This window comes from Nyctibius grandis, chromosome 11 (genome assembly GCF_013368605.1).
Source record: "Nyctibius grandis isolate bNycGra1 chromosome 11, bNycGra1.pri, whole genome shotgun sequence".
In the NCBI taxonomy this organism is placed as follows: domain Eukaryota; kingdom Metazoa; phylum Chordata; class Aves; order Nyctibiiformes; family Nyctibiidae; genus Nyctibius; species Nyctibius grandis.
In genome coordinates, this window is record NC_090668.1 from 13,812,104 (window position 1) to 13,831,180 (window position 19,077).

General features: G+C 41.7%; 1 protein-coding gene and 1 long non-coding RNA gene across 4 annotated transcripts in view; both read left to right on the plus strand.

The window, feature by feature from the left end:
• ATOSA (atos homolog A) overlaps nt 1-19,077 on the plus strand; it is a 49,304-nt gene that overhangs the window by 4,209 nt on the left and 26,018 nt on the right. The window contains exon 1 of one of the 2 annotated variants that reach the window (XM_068410707.1): nt 12,351-12,382. The exons of the other annotated variant lie outside the window; for it this stretch is intronic. The gene's annotated coding sequence lies outside the window, so the exon portion shown is untranslated. Of the gene's footprint in view, nt 1-12,350; nt 12,383-19,077 lie in introns of those variants that run through there. 2 annotated transcript variants of the gene reach the window in all.
• Nucleotides 8,237-12,437, plus strand: LOC137668891 (uncharacterized). 2 transcript variants are annotated; one of them, XR_011049005.1, is made up of 2 exons: nt 8,237-8,319; nt 12,254-12,437. It is a non-coding gene; the product is annotated as an uncharacterized lncRNA (long non-coding RNA). The 2 variants fall into 2 exon arrangements; XR_011049006.1 differs by lacking the exon at nt 8,237-8,319 and adding an exon at nt 11,026-11,089.

The following is a 19,077-nucleotide window of genomic DNA, read 5'->3' on the forward strand; positions in this document are numbered from 1 at the left end:
TTTTCTTCAAGTTCTTATGAGGAAGGATGAGGAGGCATGGGATTGCAGGGAAGTGAGCTGAACCAGTGTGTTTAGGAGTTGTGGAGTTAGTTGTTAAGCTAGGAGACCTGGATAAGGTCCTTGTTTCTAAAAACAAGACTTAGTTTTATGCCCTATATTAACTCCATGAAGGATTTTGTGGAAAACTTTTTAGCAAAGATGATGTGCTACAGAATATGCAGATTGGGAAGTGAAAATGTCTTTTGAAAAAGGATGAGTGGTATTTCAGTGTGCTATATTGCACTGTGCTACAGACGCTTTAATTTTATAATATCTTCTCAGTGAAATGTCATGAAGCACTTCAACTTTTCCGTGGTAGAACGATGTAGCCAGTAAACAAAGTAATAAACTGGAAATGAGGTGCTTCCTGCTTAGGGGAGCTGTCACTCCAAAAGTGTTTGGGCAATGCTTGGGGCTTGGTTGCCACAGGTAAGTGCAGGTTGGGTGACGATGAGCTGGAGGCCACGCTGCTCCTTGGCCCCGGAGGAAGCCGTGCTGGCAAACACGCTCTGCTGCGCCGGGGCACGTGCGAGAAGGTGCGTGTGGCGAGGGAGGCTAGCTCTGACGGGCAGGAAAGGGTGGGACCTGTCTGCTTTTCCTATGTGGACTACTTTCAAATAAACCCAGCTTATTCTTGAAAAGAAAGAAAAAATAAAACTACTCAGGATAAAAAAACCAACCAAACTGACAGGTGGTCGGGATATTACACTCCGATTCCATTTATAAGGCATGAAGCCATCTAGCCCTGATCTTTGGGGAGGGCAGATTTGTCCTGGTAACACATAATATATAGATGCAGTGGATGAGTGAACAGGAAGGTAAGCTTTTTGCTTTTTTTTTTTTTTTTTTTTTTTGTTGAGGGTAGAGTCTAGATGCTTTAAATACAACTCTGTGTTTGCACCCAAGAAATGAGAATATATGCTTTTTTATTAAATTTCTATTACAAAAATTTAACTTAGAAGAATTCTTAGCTTTCAGGTGCTTAACTCCCCTCCCCCCCCGAATAAATCTAAGGATATTCATTTGTAGAATTGGAAAATCCTGCTTCTGTTAAAGTTTTCCTGCCTATTCTGCAACTTGTGCCTGGTGTTGACAGTGAGGCAAGTCCTCCCGTTGTAGAGATATCTCATGGGTTGGAAGAGTGCTTTTGTCCGTGCTCAGCAGTGAGAGTACTTCAAAGAGAACAAGCAGACTAGTAACAACGTTGCCATTTTCTTTTTGTTTGGTTGGAGTTGTCCATACTAGCTCCCTTCAGAGGGGCTCTTGTTGCTAAAACAGATGCTGCTGGAGTGTCATTTAGGTGGATATTTTGGGGCTTGTGGATATGCCAAGTCCATAGGCTGGGGCTATATAACTGACCCTTCTGACCGTATTCTTTACTTGCTGAAGTGAGAAACTTTGGCGTGCCAGATCAGATCCCTGGGCTGAAGCATATTAGATTGGACTTAGCTGTTAAGGGCAGTGTTGAAACTATTATTGGATCTGAGGTCTGCCAGCTTCTACATGTTTTTAAAAATAAGCTAGCATTTATAAATACAGATTCTCATGAGAGATGTGAGTTTGTTGCCAAATGAAATTCTGCTTATTAAAATTAGAAATCTTCTGTGAAAACAGTAACTGATGGGAACAAACCGGCTATATGACATTTGTTAAAAGAACTTGCTCTGTCTGCTTCACTGTTTACAAAACGTTTGATATTTTGACAAATAGCTAATAGCAACTATTAAATGGTGGTGAAATAGCCATAGCCCTTTATCCTATCAGCAACAAGTTTAGGATAACAGTCCAGCAGTTACTAGCTGTTCCTTTAATCAATAAGGTCTTGCAGTTTAACTGTAATTATAGCTATAATAACTACTTTCTTCATTCTGATGTGATACTTGATAAACTATGTTTTTTATTTTTTTTTTAAGGTGTCTCACGTCATTGTCTTTCAAGGTGGCAGTAAATTGTTCAGGCTTTGCAGGTCATTTGTATTTAATGTTTAGACAGAAGCCAGTTTTTAAGTTTAAATTGTTTTAGAAGTGCATGTACAATTGCATGGTTACCTTTGTACTATGGAGTACAAAAACTTCGTGTATAAGTAGGCAGTTAAGGATGTCTATAAACTTGAGTGAATGCAAATACAGAAGAGTGCCTCTTGGACTTGGGTAGGTAGTTGGACTTTGGAAGACCTCACATTCATTACATATTCCTTTTTCTGCTTGTCTGGTGCAGGGTGAGATGAATGTAGTTATAAGCAGACAGCCGAAGCCATGTAAGTTATTCTTGATCTGCATGTGTGACTGTACCAAGACTGGAAGAGATATTTTTTTATAAAGGCTACCATTAAACAGCATAATTGAGTTGTAAGAATCATGAAAATTCTCCAGCTGTTCTTAATGAATCAGTGTTATTCTGACCAAATACAATGTTTATACTTAACTTGCTTGTGTTAATACATTTTCTTCCTTGTTAAATGGGCTTGACTAGTTCTTTTCGCTAGTGATTGTTACATTACCTTTTAATGTTAGCTTTGGGACCACAGATATTTAAGGTTGCTATCTGGAATGGTATTACTACATTATGTTGACTCAAAATGCAAAGATATAATGGGATAGTATGAGGATGTTCTCAGGGATAATTTGGAGAAGAGCTGTGTATGAATCAGTGGAGGCAGATGAACACATGAGGAAGGAAGCACTCCACGTGTGTGAAATGCTAATGACACTTCCATGGGTGTTCTGAATGGAAGAACACGTATTAAGAATAAAGGTGAACAAAATAGTCTTACTGAGAAGTCTTCTGGACAGCTTTGTTTCTTTGAGCTGTAAGAGGAGTTCTTCAGCTCCCCCCATACGTATTTATTTTGATGTGACTGTTTTTCATTTTGTGGGAAGGCATCCAGTCTGTGTCTGAGTACGTAGTACCCAGTAACCATGGTGCACTTACACTTTCCTCTTGGCAGTGATCAGAGCATTTCCCAAACCTATTGCGAAGTATGACTTCTTTGTTCCTAGGGAGGAAACAAGTTGGATTTTCTTCTGAGGTATAATAAGAAAAGAGAATGTATCTGAAATAAGGAGTCCCTCATTGCACATGTGCCACGTCATCTGTTTTACATTGTGTATCCTGTGAAGTTAGTTATTTTTTTCCATTAAGATCCCTGGGAACCAGGTTGGTAAGTCAGTTCATTTTAGACTGAACTCCTTTAGTGAGGCTACAAGCAGGTAACTGCTTATGCTAGTTTAACCTCTTCATGGTGCTATGCATGAAGGGATTCCTTTTGCCTAGTGATGAGCCTTCAGGTTTTCTAGGGCATGTTTCACACTTCTGTGTGCTGCAAGAAATTAAGCTTCTTTCTCAGGGTGCTGTGCAAGTATCATCTTGTCGTTGGGTATAATGGGGGAGGGAAGGGCAGAGAGAGAACTTCAGCGAAGTGTTGAGGATGGCAAGTATTAGCCTGTATCCTCAGTACAGTCAGTACCATGGTGGGAGGTGGTCGTGGTTTCTTCTGAGGGTCAGGGCAAGGAGAAGGAGAGGTGCAGGAAGAGCCGCTGTGGTCAGCACACTTTTTTTTTTCAGAGCAGTGGGACGCCCTTCTCCCCTGCCAGGTATTGTTCTCCTTGGTTCCCTGCCAGGGCACTAGCCCAACAGCGTAAGTGAAACAACCCATGGCTCGCTCACGCTTTCAGGCAGGTCAGCAAGTTTGGTAGAAAGCTTTGTCTGCAGACTTGGAGGGGCAGAGAGGGTGGTTGAGAGTAATATCTGAGGAAATGTCTATGATGAGTAGTTGCTGAAGGCACAACTTCTGTGTTAGCAGAGTGAATGTTTGATGCATTGTATTGATGCTTTGTGCAGTTTTGTGTAAAGTCACAAGTATCAGTGCATTTTTGTTGTGTGTTAGCTGTGAATATTTACAACGCAGCCCCAGTAAGACCTTCTATTTACTTGCTCTTTTTTGTTACAGCATTTTAGTCAGGCTTTTCATTCTGATGAAGTAATTGGACTTGGGGGTAGGGGCAAAGAGAACAGATGCATCAGGATAAGAAGGAGCTTAGTAAATATTCCAGTGACGCGGAGTAAAGGAGGAGGAGTTTACTACCAGTAGGAACTGACCAGGGACACAGTCGTCGATATCAGTATGGAGTGGGAATGCACGGTTAGGGGAAACGGATTAAGACCAACACTCATGCTGCTCAAAGGTAAACCCTTTCTTCTCTGCTGTGTAATTCTTTAAACATGACTCTTTAAGCATATTTCCTATGCGAGGTTTCCCACTTCAAATGCCTTTTAATGAAAAGTATGGCTTGCTTTTGCTTTATTTTCATGGGGAAACAGCTTCTTCCTTTTGAAGCATATGCTATTCAAATAACTGAAGAAATTTTGTTTACCATGGAGAAGCCATCAGAAACAATGTATCTGGAGGACTAGACTGGGAGTGGAGGGCTGGGTGATGATAGCTACCACAGCTACAAGCGTGGCAGTACTCCCTATGTAGGGTGTTCAGGCAGCATAACTGCTTACACCCCGTTAGCGCAAGGAAGGTGTGGAAAACCCCGTTTTAGAAGTGTGCATGCTGTTAAAAAGTGAATGAGTAGAACCAAGTCGCCAGCTTATGGAGCTGAAACAGGAGGAACGGTTGATAATACTAGAAGAATTTGAAAGTAAAGATCAGGAGATCAGTGTGAAACTGCTAGAATACACTTCTGCCTCATCATCTTACATCGAACGATTAAGTTCACTAAAATTGGCGTAACTGGCTATTATTGTACTGCCTTTGGATGTTTCCTGCTGATAGTCTCACTGATTTAACGAGTTTCTGTGAGAAAGTATTTTTGATCTGTTAGAGAGAAAAGGTTAAGTGATGCTGCTTGGTATGCATTGCGTGTTCTTTCATCCCATCTTCATTTTGAGAATGTATAATGGCTTTCAGTTTCATAAATGTTTTTAGGACACTTTTTATAAGATGGTTGTATTCATTCTCAGTTAAGCTTCTAGTATGAACTGTCAAGCAGCTCTATGATCTGCACTAATTTTGTTCTAAAATCATAGTGGAACTGTTAGCATCTGATGCTTTCAACTTTTCTAGATGTGCTATAGATGATACGTAGTCTTTCTCACTCATGAAATTTGACTTTAAGCATCAGAAAAAGGAAAAGTATACATAAATCATTAAGACTGTGGATGGTATATCGTATCAGCTCTTTAACATACATTGCAAGCATCAAGAACTGACATCAGCTTTGTTCTGAGGAATTGAGCATCTGAGGGTCAAGAAGGGGAATAGGGTTGTCTACGTGAGTGCTTAGTGGCTTTATATTCTGCAAATTAATAACTCAATTCAAAATGATTGTTTCAAGCAAGGGATGCATTGGTAGAAATGTGCTTTTGTTTTTAGCTCATCTCTACAACTAGGCTGTGTAAACGTAAGGTGCCATGAAGTCACTTATGCTTCGTTCCTTAGGGGTCACGTGCATACCTCGCTTTTCCTGCACAAGGCAGGGCTGGAATCTGAACTAGAGTGTTTTTCTGAACTAGCTCGTTACTGGACGTCCTGTGCTTTGACATGGCCCTCCAAAGGCTGAAGTTGGGTGGTTTTTGTAATGTAGGGATGATGCCAATTATGTCTGCTGGCAAGTGCTGCTGAATTGATGCATAGTTGACTTGATACTGAGATGAACTATGCTTGGCTGGGATTTCCTGCTTTGTGAAATGTGTAGGACTGCTTATTCCTAAAGTTTGTGTTGGATAAAATCCATTCTTATCAAGATGTCTCTTTTTTTTTTTTTTTTTTAATTTTAGTAAGTGTTATCCTGTTTGTGGCAGAAGGTGGGTTAAAATACCGTCTGCTTATCTTGCTTATTATTAGTAATTTTGCACAGTATTAAAACTGCAAGGGTATTAGTAGTATTTTAAGTGCAGCTACTTTATGATGGTGGAATATGCAGCTTAGGATAAAGTCCTATATATATCTCTATGTGCTACTGTGTTCTCTTATGTTCAGTCCCACTAGCAATGTCCTGTTATCACATGTATCTTGTGCCTCTGCTGGAATCTGTGGAAGAATACAAGATCAAGCCGATAAACGTGTAGCATCCTTCAAAGTGGGTTTTGTTTGATGGAATTTCTAATATTGTAATTTCTAAATTTAGCATCTTATTAGGCCAAATGCGTCCATTTCTGGAGTGTTCTTCCACAAATACGCACAGAGCTCAGCTGTGTATATCTACGGCTGGCTTAGGACAGTAAGCTTAAAAGCTGGAGTGTCAACATGCAGTCCTACTTTTACTGTATTTGAAGAATATCAGGTGTGAAAATTATCTTTGTGGTTGCACTTCAGTAGCCCAATGTGGGGAGACTGTTCAGGAGTGTTATGGTGGGTAGGTATGCCTGTCATCTAGAGGCAGCTGCTCCTCACTGAAACATTGTTAGTTGGCCTGTAAAAACAACTGATGGCTCCTAAATACTGTCTCTGCCAGCCCCCATGAGAATTAACTCAGGGTTGTTGCTTCTGCCTCTTGTTAGCAAAACTTTTAAACATACTGTGTTTACCAATGTGATAAATATTCCTCCTACCCCTCCATTCCTCCCATAGATATTGAACAAGCTTTTTGCAAAGGCTCGGTGGTTGCTCGATTAAGAAAACTTGAAACTGCTTTTTCAGACAACTATGTAAACTACAGTGTTTTTGTAAAAGTAAATGTTCCATGAAAGAAAAATACTTGGAAAGCAAACTGAGATAAAATATATAGGAAGCTTGAATGTCAGTGACTAATGAAATGGCATGTTTTGCATATAACTTTCTGTAAGGCAATATCTGTATCTACAGTCTGTAGATGGGCCAACTACTAAAAGGTATACGGCCTTCCTCAGATAAAATGTATGCTTGAAAATCTGGTATAGGCTATGTTTTCTCACAACCACAGCTAAATGATACTGCTATATAAATGTCAGTGGGGAGAAGCCATTGTTCTGTGAAGTAAGTAGCATGTTTTCCATGCTCTTGAATGGGTGAGTGAGTGCTACTGGATTTTGAATGTGGGTTGTGAAATCTAGTTTGATCTGGACTTCTCATATTTTCATGGCATCTAATTACAGAACAAGGGTTTTATTCTTGTTTTGTGACGTGGTTAGGCTTGAGAGTAAGATTACTTTTTTTTTGTGCTGATTATGTTAATGTGGTGAATGTCATCTGACTTCAGTTCTTGTAAATAGGTAAGAACGGGATGAAATTGTTTAATGCGGACAATATGTTGTTTAGACTGCATCTAGAATAATACGTGCAGTTTTGAGACTACTCTCTTGAAACAGCTTCATAAATTAGTCCCCGAAAGTGCCCACTAAAAAATTTGAGGGGGGGATCAGAAAAAAATACTGAAGTAGGGAGCTCATCAGGTAGGTTTAAGAATTACAGTAATGCAAGGAGAGCTAGTGATAGGATTTTCCTCCCCGCTGCGTATGCTGTAAGGGTCAGAGGGACGAGGCAGCTGAGCCGCTTCCGAGGGGCCCGAGCGGCGCGGTGGCAGCAGCGCAGCGCGCAGGGGGCTTGTGCCGGCCGGGCAGGGCGGGCTGTCGGCTGCTGCCGCTCCAGGTGCGAGTATTCGTCACCTCGCGGGCGCTGCTCCTCGGGGCTGGCCCTGCCAAGCTGGTGTGTGCGCGCTGAGGCTGCAGTGCCAACCTACAGATACAGACGCTGCTCTGGGCTTGGAGCCGTTTGCCGGCGCAGGCGGCGGTACGGCCGTGGGCGCGCCGGGCACCCCGCGCTGCCCCCCTGCCCTGCTGCTGCAGGGGCGCCTGAGCCGCGCTCGGGCCCTTCGCTGGCTTTGAAATCCCCCCTCCGAGAGGGGATCGGGACCGAGCGTCCGTGTTCGGGGGTCAGCGGCTCTGCCGGCCCGGCGTGTGGCCCCGCGGGGCCGGGCGGTGGGTGCCCCGGCGCTCCCCGCCCGCCCTCCCACGCGTGGCGGCAGTTCCGCGGCAGCCTGTTCCCTGGGCAGGGGCACGCGTGGCAGTACCGCTCGCTGGTGTTAACAGTGTCGCTTTAGTACCCATTGCAGTGGTTCCTGGTGCTGCGGGTTTTTCCTCTCCCCGTTCACCTGCCCCGGCCGGGGGCGGTGGGCGGGGGCGGGCCGGGCCGGGCCGTGCCGCCGAGGAGGCCGGCGCTCGCCCGGCGGGGCCAATCGGCGCCCGGCTCTGTTGCTATGCGCGGCCCTACTCTGCCTCCTTTGTGGAGGAGGGTGCCGGGGGCACCCACCCGCGCCGGCGGGGCTCGCTGCGGGAGCACGGGGCCGCGCCGAGAAGGTGTGTACCGGCGGGGAACCGGGCCCCCCCGCCTGCTTCCGCTGCCCCCCGGGCCGGGCGGGCTGCGCGGGCGGCCCGGTGCGGGGCCTGGCTGCGGCGCCCGCTCTCCCAGACTTGGGGTGTCCCTGGATTATGTGGCTGAGGATGTAACTTAACCAGGCGATTTCGGGGGCGAGGGGGCTCCGGGAGGAGGGTGCCGGGAGGAGCGGCGGTGGGGAGGCTCGGGGGCCGGTAGCACCGGGCCGGACAGTCCCGGGGCGTGGAACAAGTTCAAGCTGTGCAACTGTAAGAGTGATCTGCAACTTTTGTTGGTGTTTTTCTATAAGAGGTGATTTAAAATCTGTCTGTGCTAAAGTTTGCCTCCCCGGTTGAGCTGAAGAAGTGTGCTGTACTTAGTCTGTAAATAGTTCCTTTAAAAAAACAAACAGTTTCGCCATATGTTCCTCCTTCTTTTCTGTGTACTGAGTCTGTGAAAGGCTGGATTTTTGTGAGGTCTTTTTTTAATTTTTTTTCAACCTCCCTTTAAAGGAAACTAATGGACAGCCTAAAAGTTAACTCTGTTAATTTATTACGTTGTTAGGGCAGGAGTATTAAATGGCCGGGAACAGAAGGGGGATATTTTTAAGCCTTAAAAGTGAGACATTTAGTTAGATATCAAATCTGCTAACAGTTGTAGTTAGTGTAGCCATATGTAACTGCTTGACTCTTCATTGTTATAGAGGGAAAAAAATCCTCTCCCCTCTCCCAAAAACAACCTGAAACTTAAACTGAGTTTCTTCTGTGCCTTGTTATGTAGGTCAAGTTTCTCTCTCTTCTTTTTTTTTTTTTTCTTTTTTTTTTTTTTCTTTCCCTCCAGCAGGAGGAAACTATTACAGGATTTTGATTTCTGCTAGAAACAATGCATGAAAGCATTGCCGGCCCTTTGCCACTGCTTGTTTGCCTTGGGGCAAATGAAGCTGATGCAAATATGTCAGCTTTGGGGGCAACTAAAAATCTGTATTTTTAATCAGCAACTTACTGGTTGCTCAACTATATGCTGTTTAAAGCTAATTAAATAGCATACTGAACTCAATGTGGAATTGAGGATTATCCATTCCTTTTTATGCAAACCTGTTCTCTAAAAATGCAAATGTTGTTCTGACCAAGTACTTACATGTATTTTCATCCTGGGTCTAGAGCTTGTTGGTATTCCTCAGAAGGGTACTGGAGCTCTAGCTTCAGTGAGCCTGCTGACATTAGATGTTCACCTCCTGATACAGGAGGAGGAACAATTCCACTAGTGTGCTGTTGTGGTTTGTGTGAATATTTGTGAATATTGGGTTTGGATCACTGAAGCATTGCTTTATAAAGTAGTAAGGAATTTTTGAGAGGACAAAGTGAAATTTCATAACTGCATATATTAAATGTTAAATGTGTTAATGGCTGCCATTTTGCTATGTAGAAAATTACCATATAATAGGAGAGGGGGAGGCAAACTAGATTCTTGGCTGAAATTCTAAGCCTTTACATTTTGACCCTATGTAACATTTTATTCTTTTGAGTACCAGATGACTATTAAAGCTTAATAACATGACTTAAAATGTGGAAACTTGTAAATAGCTGAATTGTGCTGTGTGACACAGTTAAATTCTAAAACTATCAAAAATGTTCTTTTGTGTTATGCATTCAAAATTCCGTAGTAGGCTCTGGTGTCCATTTTAAAATGAGCAGTCTTTTACACAGCTTGAGAGTTGTAATGTCCTCATTTATCCTCACAAATAAAATTTAAAAACAATTTTACGGGTCTGGCCATTCTTCCCAGAATTTTTTTTAAATGGGAAGCATATATTGTCTCTTTTGTAACTTTTTTACTGTTGCAGGTTACTGTTTAACCGCTTAAGGGCAGGCCTTGTAGGTGAAGGTTAATAGCATTGGAAAAATTACCTGAGGAGCTTCGTGCTGCTCCACCATCATCAATTTCATCTCAGTTCTTTCAGAGCTCCCTGCATTTCTGGTGAAGTACAGTCTCTGCCTTTGGTCTGCTAGCCTTATTCCTTTCCCTCCACACCACCCTCTAAATAACCTGGACTGCAAATACTGAAACAAACCTACTGAAGCTGGAGGTAGCCTCACTAGCTAGGAGGAGGATTTTGGGTGGTCAAACATGTTCTGACAAAGTTCTACAAGATAAGTTACCCACCACTTAGATGACAATGAACAGGTTGTAACATCAAAGTTTTGAGAAATGAAGTAGGAAAGCACAAAGAGAAGATGAATACAGAAAGAAACTGCAGTATAAGAGGTCAGATGTCATGAAGATAGTTTGCTCTTTTTGTTTTGCCTTTTTCTTTGTTCAGATGAAATAATGGGATTCTTAAGCTACGTTCCTCACCTGAGGACACTTCCTAACAAGTCCTACGCTTTTTTCCTGTGTGCTTTTTTTAAGTACCTTGATAGCTAGTTCCGTTCTAGCAGCAGTGCTGCAGAAGTTTCTAGCTTGTAGGTGTGATTTCTAACTGACATGATGTTGTAATAAAGTTATAAGAATATCTGCTCCTACTTAACCTGCATACTATATATCTAATGTTTAATGTGTTGTCCATTAAAATAAAATTCTTGAATTCTTGAGTGTTTCTATCTCTTCTCCTTGTGAATATTCTTGAAAAGCTTTATTATTAACAGTACATTTGCACTATTTGGTTTGTTTCTTGTTTTCTTGTTTTTCAGTTATTCTGGGGAAATAAAAAAAAAAAAAAAAGGCAGCTTGATGGCATTAGGAAGTGTCTCACATGTAGGTAGAAAATGTGCTTAACAGTTTTTCCCCGGTGTGACTGTTTATCTTGCGCTTAGGTACGCCATCAGTGTTCGCATGGCTTCTTGGAGTTGAACCAAGTCTCTGGACTTTACATGGTTTGATAGTCAGAAAGCTGCCCTGGATGTAATTCACCAAGCCTTCACATGTGAAGTTGAATATCCATAATGGAGACTTGTCCCGTACATGCTGAAAGAAAAACTTTCAGACACTTGTAGACTGTTTAGTTGCATTGTTGTCGTTGGAACCAGAAGTAATGAAACTGTCTGGGTTCTTTTTTTGATACATATCATGCGGGCCTCTGAACCATTGCATTATATCAGATCTATCCTATGCACGTGTGGTTGTATCTACCAAATCTCTCATCTTTGTAGAATGTGAGAAGGCATCTTAGCCAGTGCTGTCTCCGCACCAGGTCTTGCCATGCTGAGATTGCTAGTGCATATAACAGGCTGCTGGTCTGCTTGTCGTCTGAATGAAAGGCTAGCCTGGAAAATACTGTCTTGTTATTTGGATGTGTGAATTAGTCTTCTGATGCTCTGCGACTCTTTTTGTATTCCCACATAAATACTTTTCAAATTATTCTTCCACTTTATAAGGTTAGGGGATCTGAGCTTTACTGGCTAAGCCTGTGAGCACAATGCTCTTAGCGTACGTGACATGTTAAATGACTGAAACAACAACTTCCAGCTGAAGGCCTCTTACTTGCTCCTAATAGTACTGATTACTTTTTTTTTTTTTGCGAAGTAGTTTTAGGAATGGTAGAAGAAACAGTTGTGTTGTTCCCTTTTTGTCATTGTGTAGCCTCCCACTTTCTTCTGAGAGCATGATGAGTGAGGAGCAACAAGACCAGCCTGCTTTCCTAGGACTAGATTCAGAAAGAGTCAGTATTTTGCTTTAGGTCATAGAGATTTGAATTAAGATAGTGAAGTCAAGATAAGGTAAAAGATTTTTAACTCCAAAATTCTAAGCTCAGAAATGTAAGAACTAAGTTTTTGTTTTCTTAAAGTATACAGCTAGTAGATGAATATATTTCAGATTCTCTTAGAGGATAAAAGGCAGTATTTCCTTGCTAGTAACACATAGTTGAGTCTATGCTGTTCATACTCTGAAATAAAATTACAAAACTGTTTTCTTCTGCAGTATTGAGAAGATGGGATATAGAAGATTGAGGGATGCTGTGGAACTTGGAAACATAACATAAAGTGGAGTATGCTTAAACGAGAAAGGATATAGCCTGTCTTGCAGTTCAGCCACATCATCTGCTGTCTGGTAAAATTCTTGTCAAATTGATGTCTCTAACAATAAAGCTGCTGCTTCCAGACGATGGTGTCTGCAAAAGTGTATGCCTTTTCCTTGGTGAGAAAGGAGAATATTGACCAAGTTTGGGTAATGGTGGTCATCCTACCTGAAAGATAACTGAGCCCTCACATGAATTTCCATATTAATTAGGAGCTTTACAAAAGGGGTGAAGGTGGGGAGTTAGATTCAGCAAACTTAAATAGCAAGCACCGGTGCTAACAAGACTATTGTTAAATAGTTAATAACAGATGGCTGAACTTCTGATGCAAATGATCAGACAGAACAAGAGAAGTTATCTGCATCCTGACCCAGAGACGCCTCACTGCTGCCATGGCAACTAACGCTTTTTTTTTTTCTCTCCAGTTTTAGCATAGTTTATGGAACTGAAGATGACTTGTTGGTTTTACGACTTTAAAATAAATTTTAAAAGGCAAAGCAGACCAGCTGGAGAAGGAGAAAATGTAAACTAAGAGAATGTGGATATGAATTCCTAGAGGCCTTGACCATTTTACTTAGTTCCTATAAGATCTTTCTAAAAGATGTCTGAAGGACTGTAAACTTTAAAATGCCTGACAGTTAAAGCATTAGTTTAAGTACAAAAGTTTATAAACGGAGCGGATCTATCTGAATCCTTTTCATTTAACTTAACATGAAAATTACCTACTGCAACTAGAATAGCATTGCAAAGCTGAAAGGGAGAAGGAGGTAGGAAGCTCTATGTATTTGACCTGGGCATGGTACAGAGGAGCAAGGAAGGACCAGTAGCTTGTGGGGTTTTCATCTGACTTGCACTCGCAGTCAGGTGTTTTTCCTCCTCGGTGGGAGCAGGGGAATGTTGCTGTAGGACAGTGGAGGTCTGTAGCAGAGGCCACAGAGGGGGTTGAAGCTGTTTGTCGCTGTGCAGCGTAGGTCCTTCTCTGCCCCTTTTGTTCAATTGTTAAAGACTGGGAGCGTATTCTGGAGCAAATCTCTGCAGCCCTGCTTTGCTCGTGCTTTTTTTTTTTCCTAAGGTTCTTGCCTTTAGCTGCTGTGAGCAGGATACTAGAAAAAACCCAAGTTATTCTACAGTTCCTATAGCTACTATAATTAAATTCAAAATAGAAGGTTCAATATCTCTTTTCAGGGTAGGACACCTGAAGAATGAGTGTTGGTGTAGACTAAACTTCATGACACTGAAACTCATGGAGAGAAGTGCTTCTGAGGCAGCTTTTGATCTGGTCCCCTGGGAGAGCTGTGAACAAGATCTGTGTATATTACTGAACACAGGTCACTTCTCATAAAGCATAAACAACCTATTGTAAGTCTGTTTTATTAATGCTGTTAAGAACATGTAGTTTCTTCAGCTCTCGCTGTTCTTGTGAGGTACATCTATGCTTGTGGGCCTTACACTGTGACAAGGGCTCCTTTACAGAATGAAGGAAGTCCTTGGTGTAGACGTGTATGAAGCCACTGTATTCCCAAACTGTATTTCCAGAGTGTATTGTATTGCTGTGTTTGATTGTATAGATGGATCAAGGAATTCTTCAGCCTCCAGGTGTATAACTCAGTCACAGTATTACTTTCAAAGAGAAGGGAAGCAAATTCCTGGAGTTCTTCCCTGAAGATTATTATTTATCTGTGGTACAAATGAAGAGGCACATTCGGGTATCATGTTTTGCTGGGTATTATACAAGCATGGAACAAAAGGCTATCCTCACCTCAGACCGTATGCGAGTATCAAACACAAAATCGATGACTTCCAACAGAGTGCTGTAAGGAAACAAAGGGGTAATACTGATGAGACAGATAAACTTGTGCTCCCAGCTACAGGCTAACAAGCCTTTATCACCATAAGAGAAGCTGGAAAGCAGAGTCATTTTACATCAAGTGTGTTCTTCCCAAGTGTAGGACAACACAGTGGGGAGGAAGTACAAGTGATTAAAGTAATTAGAAGCTAATCGGAAGTTTACTGCAATAGTGAGTGGGAGACAACAGGAATGGTGGTAAGCCATGGAAGATCTTGAAAGTTTAAAAAGTCATCTGCTTGTTAGGAAAGATGGTGTTTTGAGTGGCAAAAAAGACAACAGGAAAATACGGTTTCCTGTTAGACACCAACCAGACATACCTTCCTCATAAGGCTGGATGCTGGTGAGGCATAATCTTTTCTGTGTCTTTTTCACACTCGTTTCCAGTGATGAATTCCATGAGAACTCCTACAGGCACTGCTGGCACTTCCCCGAGCAGGCAGATAAGGCACTACCATCTGCTAGCCCAAGCCAGGGCAGCATTCACGTGGGCTGTGCCTGGCCCAGAGGTTACCACTGTCAGGGTGTGTTTCCAGTGTCATCACAGCTTGGGCTGTGAAGAATTTATCTCTGAGGAAAATCTTGGTATTTCAGACTGTGTTTTTCCATAGTCAAGAGTAAAACCAACTCGCACTGAAAGCAGTTCTCTCAATGCTACTTCCTAGGGATCCAACCCAGCAATACGGGCGTAGTGGGTCCAATTTGCATGTTTTTCTGGGGCTAAAGCGGGCAGGTTGCTTGTTGTCTGGATTCCCATGCCAGATTCTGGTCCTTTCAAGATCAGCCACCAATTCAGATAGTAAGAATAAAATGTTCTGTGCTAAAAATCTCTCAGATATGTTTTTTATTAGTTCTTGAAGATAAGTGATTGCAAAACCTGCTGTTTATAGTAATAGCCCATGTAGTCATATGTAAACTGAAAATCTTTTTGACTATATTCTTCTACACTTACTTCTTTGTTATCTCTTAAAAAAAGATCCTTCTCCTCCAACAAAATGATGCATTGTCACTTGTTAGTAATGAAAGCTTCCTCTATTGATTTCTAACTGAAAATCTCTGTATAAATATTTTTGGTAACTGAAAGGGTTGACAAAACAAGTATGTCTATCAGGCACTTGGATTCTGTAATGTTTGTGGGGGCTTTTTTTTTTTTTCCTGATGCTCCACTTGAGCATTCACAATAATTTATTACATCTAAGTGGGCGAATTCTTAATGTTGCCTGAACTATGCTAGTAGATGATGTGTAACAGATAGTGACTTTTTGGCATTTCTGAGCTGAAGGCAGCTTGGAGCAATTTTCCCTAAAAAAGTCATTTTGACATCTTCTGATTTAAGTTTCATTGAATGTTTTCTTTGGACATTAATACCTTTTCTGCTGGTCCAAAATTCAACATTTTTTTTTCCCCTGCTGGGTACTTTTGATTGCATATATATTTGCAAGTTATCAAGGAGGAACTAAAGTTGGGTTTTACTTGTTTGTCTGTCTTTGCTTATGTCAGTTGTTTTTGCACAGAATACAAAAGAGGCTGTGGAGAGCCTTGAGCTCTGACTGGATAAAAGCTGTTCTTCATATGCTGCTCGTGTACACTATTTTTAGTGTAGTGTTTTGTTTTTCCTAATAATTTATTGCTCTGTCTCTTGACTCACAGGTCACCTGATTTTAGAGCATGCAAACATAGAGGTTGGATCCTTTACTATTTTATAAACTACTAGTTTATCTTGAGAAGCAGGATGATGCTCCTGGTGAGATTGGGTTGGAACTGGTCGTGGAAGGGTGAGCCCTGTCCCTTTGGTTCTCTGGAAAGTATGTTCTAAGAATACGCAGTACAGGGTGTTACAAAACACGTGCAACCAATAAACTTGGAGCAGCGGCCAGGGGTGATGGGTGACTCGAGGTCAGCGCAGCGCAGGGAGACTTTTGCCTGCTGGCCCTCACCGTGCCTGTCTTCGCTCCGTGCCAGCAACAGCACAGTCATCCATGAACTCACTTTTTCCCTTGAGAAGGGAGAATTGTTTTGAACAGATAGGTTATGAATACATCGCTATTATTCTTGCTCTAGTAGTGTTAATTTTGGCACTTCGGACGAGTGTCTTGCATCTAGGATTGTCATAAACTTGTTTTGTTCCATGAGGTGCCCAGTGGCTGGATGTTTCTGCTAGCCTTCAAAGCTGCAATGCAAGCCTGGAAGGATGGTTGAATGAAGGGGAGAGGGAAAGCAGACACATTTTGTAAGCAAACAAGTATGTTATTTGAAATTTCAGTGTTCAAGTGGGCCCAGTTTTTAAAAAGGTACTTTCCAAGATGTGTGTATGTGTGGAGGGAAAACCTAACAAAATCTGGATGCTCCAGAATGTCATTATTCTGATTATTTTTTAAAATCTTAAAGTAAATCTGAACTGTAACAAGATAAATGTCAGTTAGCTAGATCCTGGCCATTCTTCAAATTGCATGAAAACAGAGACGAACAAAACCTACATCCATCAAGCTGTTCAGTACTTGCACAGATGAAATAGGTCTAGAGATGTAAAATGACTATTCTGATGGTTTGGATTGAACTACGAGTTCATTACTTCCTAGGCAGTTGCAGATCTTTAATTCCTGGCCCATAAGGTCTTTTCAGCCTTGTGGAAAACTGCACGGACTGTCATCTTCTCTAGAATTTAAAAATAAAGCAAATTAACTTTCACCTATCTGGATCTTGGGTTAACTGAAACAGGGGTATCAGCTGACCTGGGTAACAGCGCTGGCATTCTCAGGGCTTTCTTTTCATTCATAACATTATAGTTTTTATAGGTTCCTCTAAGACAACAGAATATTTGAAATTGAGTGTTGTGTGCCCTTGAGTGAGGGGGGTTGTGTTTTCGGTGGGTGCGGGGCTTATCACTGTGCTGGTGAGTTGCTGATAGCACCTCTTTTGCACTCTTATCAAATTTGTAATGCTAGTAATGAAATCAAAACTTTTTGAAAATGTGACACATCTAGATGATGATCAAAATTCTTGTCCCTGCAGAAATGACATTAATCATGCACGTGGGAGGCCTGAGTTAAGTTTTTTTCATAGTCTTTTAATAGTCACCAAAAAGTGGACTAGGTCATAGATACTTCCCCCCCACCCCCCCCCGCAAAACATCTAGACTTCTGCCCACCCCCATCCCACAGCCTTCTCTGGCTTACCGTTGTTTTGGATCTTTTTGTTGCCACAAACTTTGGATCTCAGTTTGTTGCCATAAAACTGAGAAATTGCAATATCTATTAAAAGTAGATACTGATAGGTAGCTTTGAGGACATTTTCAACATACAAGAGGTTCCTCAGTCTTTCCAAACAGTCATCTTGTATCTTTCTGTACATTGAAAAAAGATACCTTTTAAGAGATTAAAAGCAGGGAGGAATTACCAGGGATGTCTGATCTGTGCAAGTTTAAATTAGCTTATTAAAGTCAGTAGTTCCTGACTTCAGAGTCTGAAGATCATGGCTATCAAAAAACCTTTGGTTGGGCATGTTGGCACCTGACCATAGTGTGAAGATGAGTGTTTGGCTACTGGTTGTTGAAAGTTTTCAGACTGCGTGGAAGGGTGACTGCTTTAGTACCTACAAAACTTCACTTGCTTTGACAACAATATTGTGTTGAAGGCTGAAGTGCTTAGTGAAGGGTTTCCATAATGTGTGGTCCCATAAGTCAACATGGTACTGTTTTGAGGGGGTTTCCCTGAGTCCAGCAGCTGTGGCCTCCCTGCTGATTCCACCCAAAAATGAGTCAGTGCTTTCACATTGCACTATTCAAATTCATTCTGGTCAAGAGGTCTGACTACCGTCTGAAGCAAATGGCACATGATGGAACCGTTCTTTTTCTTGCAGTGATCTTAGGGAAGAAGAATACCAGTTTATGCCTGGTGATTATAAACCGCAGCAGAACCTGTGCTCAAGCAGGGCGTAACTGGCCTTCCCCAGCAGGAGTTTTGTGTGTTCCCATTACGCTTTTGTTCAGGGCCTTAATGACTCTTCCAAATCATTCACTCAAAATCTTTTTGAGAGCTGAAGGCTAGTTTACATTCCTCCTCATAAAACAAGTGTTATTTTATCAGTATTACCAGGAAAATAAGCACAAGAACACTTGAAAGTATATTGTCAAAGTTTCTAAGCACAATAAATATTTACGGTGATGAGATAAAGCATGAAGTACCCCAAAGAGATTGATTTTTAGTGTTAGTAGGGTAATTTTAAAAACCAGCATTTTTTTGGCAAGTGTAACCCTACATCACTATGAATGCTTTTCCCAAGGGTACATGCATATATTGTGAAGGTGATAAGCTGCAGAGGAATAAACTGAGTAACACTAGCAAGAATCCAGTCAGCACAAGATGCAAACATGTCATGTTTTAATTAGAGGGCCGCCTTCTCTGGCAGCTCTCATAAGCATTGAAATACCTACCTACTGTAGGATTTTTAAACAGTCCTGTGTTGTTTTCTGGTAACATCTGTAATTTAATATCACATATTACTGCTTTCCATCTTTAAACCAATCTCTGTATAAAATATTGCAGAAGTCTGCAAATAGTTGAATCTTTATCAAGCTAGATTGTTAAACAAATTAAAGAGGAAACTTATGTTTGTTGTCCTGAATTGTATGGTGTTTAAGGCCTCAAATAAAATTTCTGGCATGCATTTTTATGCATGTATTATAAAAATGCTATCACAGCTGGAATTTAATGCAGAGCTGCCATCAACCTGTTTAATGGGAGGGATGTCTTGGCTTCCAAAAGGAGTTAGACCTCCCAGTACTCAATTGCTGCAACTCTCTTATGGATGATATGCCTTCAGAAAGAGATGAGGCTTAGCCAAATACATGTGCTTTTTCATTGTTAATTCGTGTTGGGCTTC